At 38.2% G+C, this 10,159-nt stretch overlaps 1 pseudogene; it reads right to left on the bottom strand.

The window, feature by feature from the left end:
- Nucleotides 1-938: 938 nt before the first annotated feature.
- LOC148788574 (zinc finger BED domain-containing protein RICESLEEPER 2-like) lies at nt 939-3,144 on the bottom strand (annotated as a pseudogene).
- Between the last annotated feature and the right edge of the window lie 7,015 nt (nt 3,145-10,159).

Below are 10,159 nucleotides of genomic sequence, written 5' to 3'. Positions count from 1 at the left end.
TTTGTGTTTCCTCAATTTCCTACTGCTTTAGTCAGTTTGGATTTTTGAAACCAGAACGTGGTATCCGACAGGGGAATCCTTTTTCCCCATATTATTTCTATTGTGTACAGAGGTGTTAAGCTCATTGCTTGATGGCGGGATGGTGGAGTGGAGGGTATTGCTATTTGCCGTAAAGCCATGTGGGTGTTGTACCTCCTCTTTGCTGATGACACTCACCTTTGACCTGGCAACGGTGCAAGCTATGCATTGTGTAGTAGACACTTCGGACGTTTATACTAAAGCTTCAGATCAAGAGATCAACTTCAGTAAATCAACAATAGTGTTCAGTAGGAACTTCTCTCCCAAACTACACAGGAGGAGCTAGCTGCGGTGTCGGCCTCAAATAGGAGGCTATGCACGAAAAACATTTGGGCCTCCCAGGTGTGGTGGGCCGCTCTCAACGTGCCGTCTTTAATGGACTCTGGGACGAGTTTGGAAGCGCATCTTTGGGTGGAATGAGAAATTACTGTCTCAAGTAGGGAAATTAAAGCGGTCTTCCAAGCAATTCCTATTTTTGCTATGAGTGTTTTTCGCATCCCCGATGTCGTGCTTCATGCTATTTAGTCTGTGTGCTTAGTTTTGGTGGCATAAACCGGGGACAACAAAAGGTCCACAGGATTGCTTGGAGCCACCTGTGTATAAGGAAAATGGATGGAGGTTTAGGTTTTCGGTATCTATGAGCCTTCAACTTTGATATGCTGGCCAAAAAAGTTCTAGCGCCTCCTCACGAACCGGCACTCATTGGCTTATCAGATTCTTCAAGAGCGATACTTCCCGGGTACGTCTATTCTTGAGGCCAAGATTAGCTCTAGGCCCTCTCTTGTGTGGAGAAGTATCCTTTCTGCCAAACCTCTTATTCGTGCAGGTTTACATTACCAAATTGGGTCAGGCTCTTCTGTTCAACTAGGATTGGATCCCTGGATCCCACGTCCATCTACATTCCGTCCAATTATAGCGCTCCCTCCCCCCACATAGCTGTTGCGCCAGAAAGCATCATCATTGATAACCATGTGGGGAACTGGTGTAGTGAATGTATCGAGACTAATTTTCTGCTTGTCGATCACGATGAGATTCTCACTATCCCCCTCGGTCGAGGAGTGCATGAGGATATTCCAATTTGGCACTTCCGGAGTTGGGTCTCTTCACCATTCAGAGTGCAGATCAAAGAAAGGAGTGTGAAGGACACAATGTACAGAGAAAGCCATGGAATTCGTATGAGCTTCGTAAATCTGTTACATTCTGCTGCTATGGAAGTTACAGAGCTTAAATACGGAGAAAAGAAGACAACTAACTCTAACTGACTTACCACTCTGGACATGATGTGGCCCATTAGAATACAAAATAAGTGATTCAGCTAGGGGTGGGCGTCGGGTCGGGTACCTCGGGTTCGGGTTCCACGGGTCGGGTACCCGACTCGTCGGGTAGTGTACAACACTACCGACCCCGAACCCGAGTAGGGCGGGTACCCGGCTAGTCGGGTACCCGACGAGTTCGGGTACCCGACTGTCGGGTTCGGGTAGTTTTGCCCGAGTTTAATTTTTTTTTTTTTTAATTATGAAGTAATCAAATTTTATTCATAAAATAAATTGCAATGGCAAAGAGTCACAAGAGACATTCAATTTTTGCAAATATCAACATGAACAAAATAATCCATCAAGTCATTACATTCTAATAATCAATTTACAATAATGTGAATTGTGAAGTACCACATCCAAAATATTCCAAAGTCCAAACTCCAAAGTCCAAAGTAGTCCAGTCAAATATCAATTATGGTTGAATCGACTCCCAATTTTGTCAACTCTACAAGAAAACAAAAAAAAAAGAATTGAGATTAATATAAATAAAAGTATATAGAATTTAATATAAAACAAAGCAAAAGAGAAAATAAAAAGTACCTTGCTCAAACATTTCAATTTCACTTAAATCTTCTTCTATGCTTATTGGCTTGAAATCTTTACGGATCCAATCTTGAGCACAAATAATGGCTTGAACAATTTTAGGAGATAGTGAGCTCCTAAATGCATCAAGAACACGTCCACCAGTGCTAAATGCGGCCTCTGAAGCAACAGTCGAGACAGGAACTGCCAATATATCTCGAGCCATCTTTGAGAGAATCGGAAACCTCTGAGTGTTCACTTTCCACCATTTTAATATATCAAACTTTTCCCTATACTCTTAAACATCCTCACCGAGATACTTCTCTAACTCTGATTTTACGTGATCTTTACCTCCTGTCATGTACATCATGTACTCTTGTTGTAAAGAAAACCTGCGAGTCTCGCTCTCTTCATCATGCATAAACATTTCTTTTGATGAGGAAGAAGATGAAGAAACACGACTAGACGATGAACCCGGGCTTTCTAAAGTTCCTTGAAGAGCGTGTCCATATCTTAACTTGTAGTCATTGAACAACTCATGAAGACCATCTCGTACCCTCTCTTTCATTACATCATTTTGTCCAATACCACCATATAATTTATCAAAGGAAAATTCTACAAACCCCAATTTGTGACGTGGATCAAGTATCACACCATAATACAAAACCATATTCATCTTTTCAATTGATCCCCAATACTTGTCAAATTTTTCTTTCATTTTTCTTGCCATATCACTTAATTCAATATCATCACTATGCAACCATCGTCGGAGAAGCAAATCAACTTCACATATTTCATGAAACACAATATTAGATGTGACATATGAAGAACCGGAAATGCACAATGTGAGATTGTAAAAATGCTTCAAAAACTTCAATAGCATCTTTGCCCTATCCCAATCAGATTCAATAGGAACCCCATCAAATGGTTTCTTTGAAAGATCATTCTTATAAGCAAGATCAATATCTTCATAAGCATCAAATGCCCTTTTAAGACATGTCGCAGCTTCTAACATCAAATAGGTGGAATTCCATCTGGTAGGTACATCAAGAGACAATAACTTCTTTGTTTCAATAAATTCAGCGCATTCTTGAAATTTTTTGTACCTAGCCGGAGAGTTTCTCACGTACCTAACTGCCCCTCTAATACGAGATATTGCCTCATGCTCATCCTTCCCTTTCAAACCATCCTGAACCACAAGGTTGATTATATGTGCTATACACCTCATGTGCACATATTTTCCACCTAAAATATTTTGACCCCAGTTTTCAAGTTTCTTTTTCAAATAAACCATAGCTCCATCATTAGAAGATGCATTATCAACAGTAATCGTAAAAATCCTATCAATACCCCATTCAAGCAAACATTTCTCAACACCTCTACTAACTTCTTCACTTTTGTGTCCGATAATTGGACAAAAATTCAAAATTCTCTTATGTAAATTCCATTCATCATCAATAAAATGAGCAGTGAGACACATGTAATTGACTTTCTGAATAGATGTCCAAGTGTCTGTTGTAATGCAAACCCTTTGAGCATGATTCTTAATAAATGACTTCAATTTTGCTCTTTCATTGACATACATATGGAAAATGTCTTTTGTTATTGTCCTTCTTGATGGAATAGCAAACATTGGACAAGCCACCGATATGAAATGTCTAAATCCAGAATTCTCAACTGTTTTAAATGGGAGCTCATCTACAACCAACATATAAGACAAAGCCTCTCTAATTTTCTCTTGATCAAATCTCCAATTGACAAGCGGGGCCTCTTTTTCGCCTAAACGAATTGATTGAAAAGACAATCTCGTCTGATTGGTGGAAACATCATGAGGTTTATTCTTGCAAGATTCAAAGTGGTTCTTTAAAGGCCTAGTTCCATGTACTTTTGGATCGGCTTTGATTTCCCTAGTACAATATTTGCATCTAGCCTTTTGCACTTTATCTTTTTCACAGTAAAATTTATGAAAATGGTCCCACCAAGGTGATCTAGAAGTCACTACCCTCTTTTTTCTTTTCTTAGAATCAAGTGGAATATCATCCTCATCCTCTGACATATCCATACCCTTATCAACATCAAAGTCAACATGATCACCACTGACCTGATTATGAACCATGTTCATATTTATGCCTTGATCTTGAGCATCTGATAAGTCTACAGTAGGTGAAGATTGAGATTGAGAATTTGACATCTGTAACAAAAAGAAATTGAGATTGTTTAGTACTGGCTCTAAAAAGTACCTGCTGCAGTAATCGGTTAAATGTGTTGCTTTCAAAGCTTATATATTTAGAAGGATAGTTCTCAGTTTAAAAATTAAACAGTTACTTCTTTGTCATTCTACATTACATATGCACTCAATTGTAATTCAGAATGCAGAAATGATGTGGAGTCCATGACTTTCAAGATGTCCATAAAAATGGAGATCATCAAAGTTCTAATGCAGCCAATTTTCTGTCCTTTTTTAATTTTCCATCAATGAAATTTGAAGAATAAAGCGGACTTCTCTCCTGCAGCTGCTGTCTGAGTTTCAACTTACATCAGACATGCATCTGCTCTGTTCTACAGCAAAAAAATCAAAGAACGAAGCAGGTGAATCTACCAATTCTAATGTTCTTTCGCTACCATCTACCTTTTGCAACTTGATCTCTAAACTCTAAAGTACAGACTAATTCATAAAAAAACCATGTAGCCAGGCACACTCTAATTTTTGCTTTAAATAGAAATTGAATGCGAAAAAGTATACCTACTAACTACCTAAAGTATAATATCTTCGCCATATACCATACTTCAAATGAATTCCTAATCCCCCTCCATGTGTGTATTATGTATTTAGGGCAAGGGAATTGAGTTCAAGAAAACACTTACTATCAGAAAAGGCCCAAGAAATGAGAAATACACAGTATTGATGAAGCCTCTTCAATGTGCGGCGACGACGGCGACGGAGACGGCGACGGCGAGTGGTGGGAGTAGTGAGAGAGAGGGAGAACGCAAGTGAGACTGTGAGAGAGAGGGAGAAAACGCACGCACAGTAAGAGAGAGAGGAGAGGGGTTCAACATCAGTCAAAAACCCTCCAATTTTACCCCTTTTTAATTCGGGTACCCGATCGGGTTAATCGGGTTCGATTTAAAAACCCGAATCCGATCCGACTAAAAATAGGCGGGTTTCGGTTTATCCGAACCCGCCATAAAAACCCGACCAACCCGCCCCGTTTTACCCGAACCCGATCGGGTCGGGTCGGGACCCGAATAACCCGACCCGTTTGCCCACCCCTAGATTCAGCAATAGCGTGAAAAACACTAGCAAACTACAGAAGTCAGGAAATAGAAACACGACTTCGACTATCCAGCGTCAATGAAGGTTTCATCCTCTCCAACTGGGTTATCTACTGCAAGCTTAACTGGTGCAGCATCTTGACCTGCAATGTGATCATCAGGTAGTTGAGGGAGAGGCAGAGATACTTCAATAGCCCCCCACAAGTGGGACTACGCGTCAAGGAGACTAGACCCAACTTGGACCTTAAGAAGGCAAAGGACTTTAGAGGCAAAATTTTAGTGAACATATTAGCAGTCTGAAGGGTGTTGCGAACATGAACAGGGACAATGAAACCTTCCTTGTAGACGTCCCGTACGATGTGGCAATCAATCTCAATATGCTTCTTTCGTGGAACACCGGATTTGCAGTAATGTGCAAAGTCGCATGATTATCGCAAAAAAGCTGAACAGGCAGTGAAACAGAGACACCAAAATAAGATAACACATAACCAAGCTAACGTAATTCGCAAACGGTACCCGCCATACTACGATACTCAGCCTCTGTCGTGGAATGAGAAACCTTAGCCTGTTTCTTAGTCTTCCACGAAACCAAAGCATCCCCAAGAAAAACGCAAAAACTAGTCAAGGAGCATCAAGTATCTAAGCACGAAGCCTAGTCAGCATCGCAGAATGCTATGAGGGTCAAGGAATTTTGAGCAAAGAAAAAAAGTCCCAGGGAAGAACAACCTTTAAAGTAGCGAACAAAGTGAAGAGCAACGTTCTAGTGACAATCACAAGGGTGTGAAAGAAATTGATTGAGTTGTTGAACGGGGTGCGAGATGTCAGGCCGCGTGAAGCTCAAATACAGAAGACGCCCCACCAAACTCTTATACGAGCTAGGATTAGACAATAAGGCACCAGAGGTTGCAGACAACTTCAATCCTTGTGGCAATGGGGTAGAAGCAGATTTTGCATTACTCAAACCAATATCTTTTTGTCAGCAATATATTTAGTTTGAGACACATATAGACCAGTTGAGCTTCAAGCAATCTCCAGTCCCAAAAATTACCGAGCATTACCAATGTCCATAATAGTAAACAAGGCATGGAGATAGTCTTTTACAGATTGCATATCAAGAACGGAGGGACCAGTAACAAATATATCGTCAACATACACCAACAACGCCAAAGGTCCCAACGGTGTATGCTTGATAAACAGACAGTGGTCATATGCCGAATGAATGAATCCAAAACTCCTTAAGTTTAAGAGTAAACTCGACATCCATTGGTGCGATGCCTGTTTTAAGCCGTATAAAGAACGTTGCAATTTACAAACAAGGCCACGGGCGATAGAATACCCTTCTGGAGGGGTCATGTAGAGATCTTGACTAGCATTCCATGTAATCATGCCATGAGTGCAATATGCAGTCAATTTCTTGATCCGGAGGATTTTGTTAATCCAAGCTACAGTGTGCACACTTTTAAAAGAATGTACAATCATGCCTGTAAATAATCGTAAGTAGTGGGCTCAAATAGAAAATATTTCTCCTCTTCCACCAAATTTTGGGAGAAAGGCAGGTAAACCATCAAGAGCAATGAGAATGGAGCCAGATGAAGTGTCCAACAAACAGAGGAGAAGTAGCAAAGGAGACAAAAAAAAGCCAATCAAGTGAAATGTCACTACTGTGGTGGCACTGACCATAACCAAAAGGGTTGTGACAAGAAAAAGGGAGGTGCACAAAATCAGCCCTAGGAAAAACTGATTGTAAGTATATTTCAATTGTTTTATGCTTCTAATCTCCTATTTTACTCAAAATTGAAGGTAAATTATATATTTTGTTTTTCCAGGCAAGGAAAATGACCATTTCAATTCCTGTGTTGCAAATTCAGGAGTTCACATCTATAAGTATCCTTCCCCTTAACTCATTCATTTCATAAACTTGAAAACTAGTTGAGATTCTTGGACATTTCAGATTGGAAGCCAGCCCCCTACACGAGTAATCCAAAGTCAAGAAGTTAATGTTATGGAAGAACTGGTAATTTCTTAATTTAAAAATATTGGATTTAGCTTATGACATTTTAGATGACAATTTTTGTTTATGTGTAGGTATCTTACCTACTTAGGCACATCTTCTCACAATATTTCAATGTTAATGAAGTATCATAGAGTGGGAGTCAAGTGCATTTTTTAACAAAAGGAGAAAAAAAGTTTGTCACCATAACAAACCTTCCACCTACAATTCATGCAACCAAGAAAAAGAAACCAAACACTTGATTTTTAGTTGGAATTTTTTGACAGTGCAACAAAGTACCTTTACTTGAATTTGGCTGCAATTTTTGTTGCAATTGCAAATATTGGCAATTCTTTCGAGATGTAAATTGCATATGTGTGCATAGTTGACAGGGGGCCGGAAAATAGGCTAAATCTGTATATTGACAACAGTACATTTTGGCTTAAACATAGGGCTAAATTTGTATCTATCTCCGATAAAACGTATCTTGATGAGCCTTTCAAGTTTTCTGCAATTGCACATTTGGACTTTTCAGCTAGGATATTGGCTTTGGAGTCTTCTGAGTTATTGTGCCATCCGACTTTCACATAACCCTCCAAGCTCAACTCCAATAACCGTATGAAGTTCTCCTTGTCGAGCTGAGCTCCAGTGTGGTGGTTATCTTCATAACTGCAACCCACTTGTCTATCCATTTTAGGATGTTTCGAAAGAGGATAATAACCAGGTTGGGTATAGTGTTTTATGGATGCAAGGGATAGAGCATTGTCCTTCCCAAGGTGTATTTTCAGGCACTCTTCAGGATTCCATCCTGGATCCTCTCTTAATCTGGTTCCCACAAACGTTAGGGTGGCGTTGGTGTGGAAATCTACACTTTCTCTCATTGGGTGATCCTATGAGGGATCTAATTGAACCTATACTTCTCTCCGGCAGTAGTAGTGTTGGATTGATTTTATTTGTTTGGTCTTAATCAAATCTACAATCACAAGTTGGAAAAAGGATTCTTCTAACTCCTAGATCTGATAAATCACCCTTGATATCTTCATTATTTTATGAATCTGATGGATTGAATAATTACATCTACTCGCGTTTTTGGATTCGGAATCTCCATCACCTTTCCCTTCTAGTGTAGAAGGGTACAGGTCCGAAGGCATCCTGATACGCTCTTGATGAGATCTGGATGTTTCAAGGGTATTTGTTTGGTTTCTTTTTAGTTCTGTGACTTTTGCTTTCATATCTGGAAGATCCCTGTGCAGATCTGGAAGGATTTAAGGATTTCGTCCACATTTGGTTCAAGAGATCTATTTTTGTAGATAAATGGATTAATTTATGTTCATAGCCTTTAACTGTCTTTTGGATCTCTCTTAAATCTTATGAGATGTTCAAGGTATCCGATTCGAGTTCTTTCCAATCGGTCCCTTTAATCATTGTTTTTTAATTGTAGGCTTTCAGAAATTTGCCTACTCCTGTTTGTCCAGGCTGATATTCTACCATGGATTTCAATGGCGTGTGGACGTCTCACCGCATTCCCTAGTAGTGTCTTTGGGACTTGGTAATTTCGCAACCATTTCTCTTTTTCTTCTTTCATGAGAAGATCCAAGTCAATCCTTCCCGAACTGTTGTCAATTTTTCAATAATTTCCATAAGAAAATTCCTCCTCTGTATTTTCAAAGTCTAGATATTCTCTGTTGCCATCGTAACTCAAACTTTCATGCAATTCCATACTTTTGGAAAAGTCTCCTTCATTAGTAGTTAAAATCTCAATATGTAATACAAATAAATATTTTTCAATAAATCTAGGCTCTAATACAATTTTCAAGCCATGTGACTAAATCTGTGAGCAAAACTTACTTAAGGGACTAATAATAATATTATCAAAAGATAGATGTGGTACTGAAATTGTCAATCCAAAAACTAAGGTATTATAAATGCAACTTTCGTTAACCACAATATCATTTTCGCCATATCTTCTATTGTGTGGTACTAAATCAGAATATTTTAAAAAGTATGGTACCTAAATTGCAAAGTAGCCTATTATATGTTACCAATTTTGTATTTATCCCTCAACTGCAATATTATGCATGTAATACACAGAACTTTTACGTTTTTAATAAAAGATGTTTCATAGGACAATTTGTACGGGAGATCTATAGAGTGACCAGCTTGGTTGATATATATAATGCAGGAAAATGCAAGCAACTCCTCTATGATATTGAAAATAAGTAAGTACCCGTTGTGGAAAAAAAATAAAAATTTATTTCTCTGAGTTTTTTAAAATGAAACAATTTATCTCTTTATATTTTTTAAAATAAAATAATTTATCTTTTTGTATTTTTTAAAATGAAGCAATGTACCTTCCTAGATTGTTTCACTTTAAAAGACAAAGGATTGTTATATTTTTTTTATACAGAAGTAATTTGTTCATTTATAATATTATAGAGGATAAGTTGCATTAAACCCTGAAGAACGCGTACAAACTAAAATGTTCTCAAATGCATTTATTTATTTTATAAAATAATTATCTCTTTAATATATTTGCTTTTGCAATAAATTTTTATTTATTCACAATCAGAATTTATTAATCTTATTTTCTTTTTATTTTATTTCATAAAATCAATATATATAATAAAAAATTTAAAATATTCATAGGCATCCAACGTGCTCCGACTGATGCTGGTACTCTTAAAAGCAGGCCGTCGGTTCAATCAATCGCCCACTGACAGAATTTCAATCATAACTCTTATTAATATGAAAGCGTGTAAGAGAGTCGCCCGTTGTTCGGAAGTCATGTGAGCACCTCGAAACTACGGGACAACCTCAATTATACTTGGAAATCAATGATGTCGAGCTGACCTAGAGTTCGAATATCGATGCAGGCATCATTCAGCTGTCATCTTTCACTTGGAAAAAGAAAAAAATGTAGGTAATTTCTGTGATAATATAAATAAGTAAATTATTTTTTTAAAAAAAATATTAATTTATT

The sequence above is a fragment of the Sesamum indicum genome, linkage group LG3, assembly GCF_026168435.1.
Source record: "Sesamum indicum cultivar Baizhima isolate 11 linkage group LG3, ASM2616843v1, whole genome shotgun sequence".
Taxonomy (NCBI): domain Eukaryota; kingdom Viridiplantae; phylum Streptophyta; class Magnoliopsida; order Lamiales; family Pedaliaceae; genus Sesamum; species Sesamum indicum.
The sequence above is the reverse complement of the archived record's forward strand: the minus strand, read 5'-3'. Positions and strand labels throughout refer to the sequence as shown.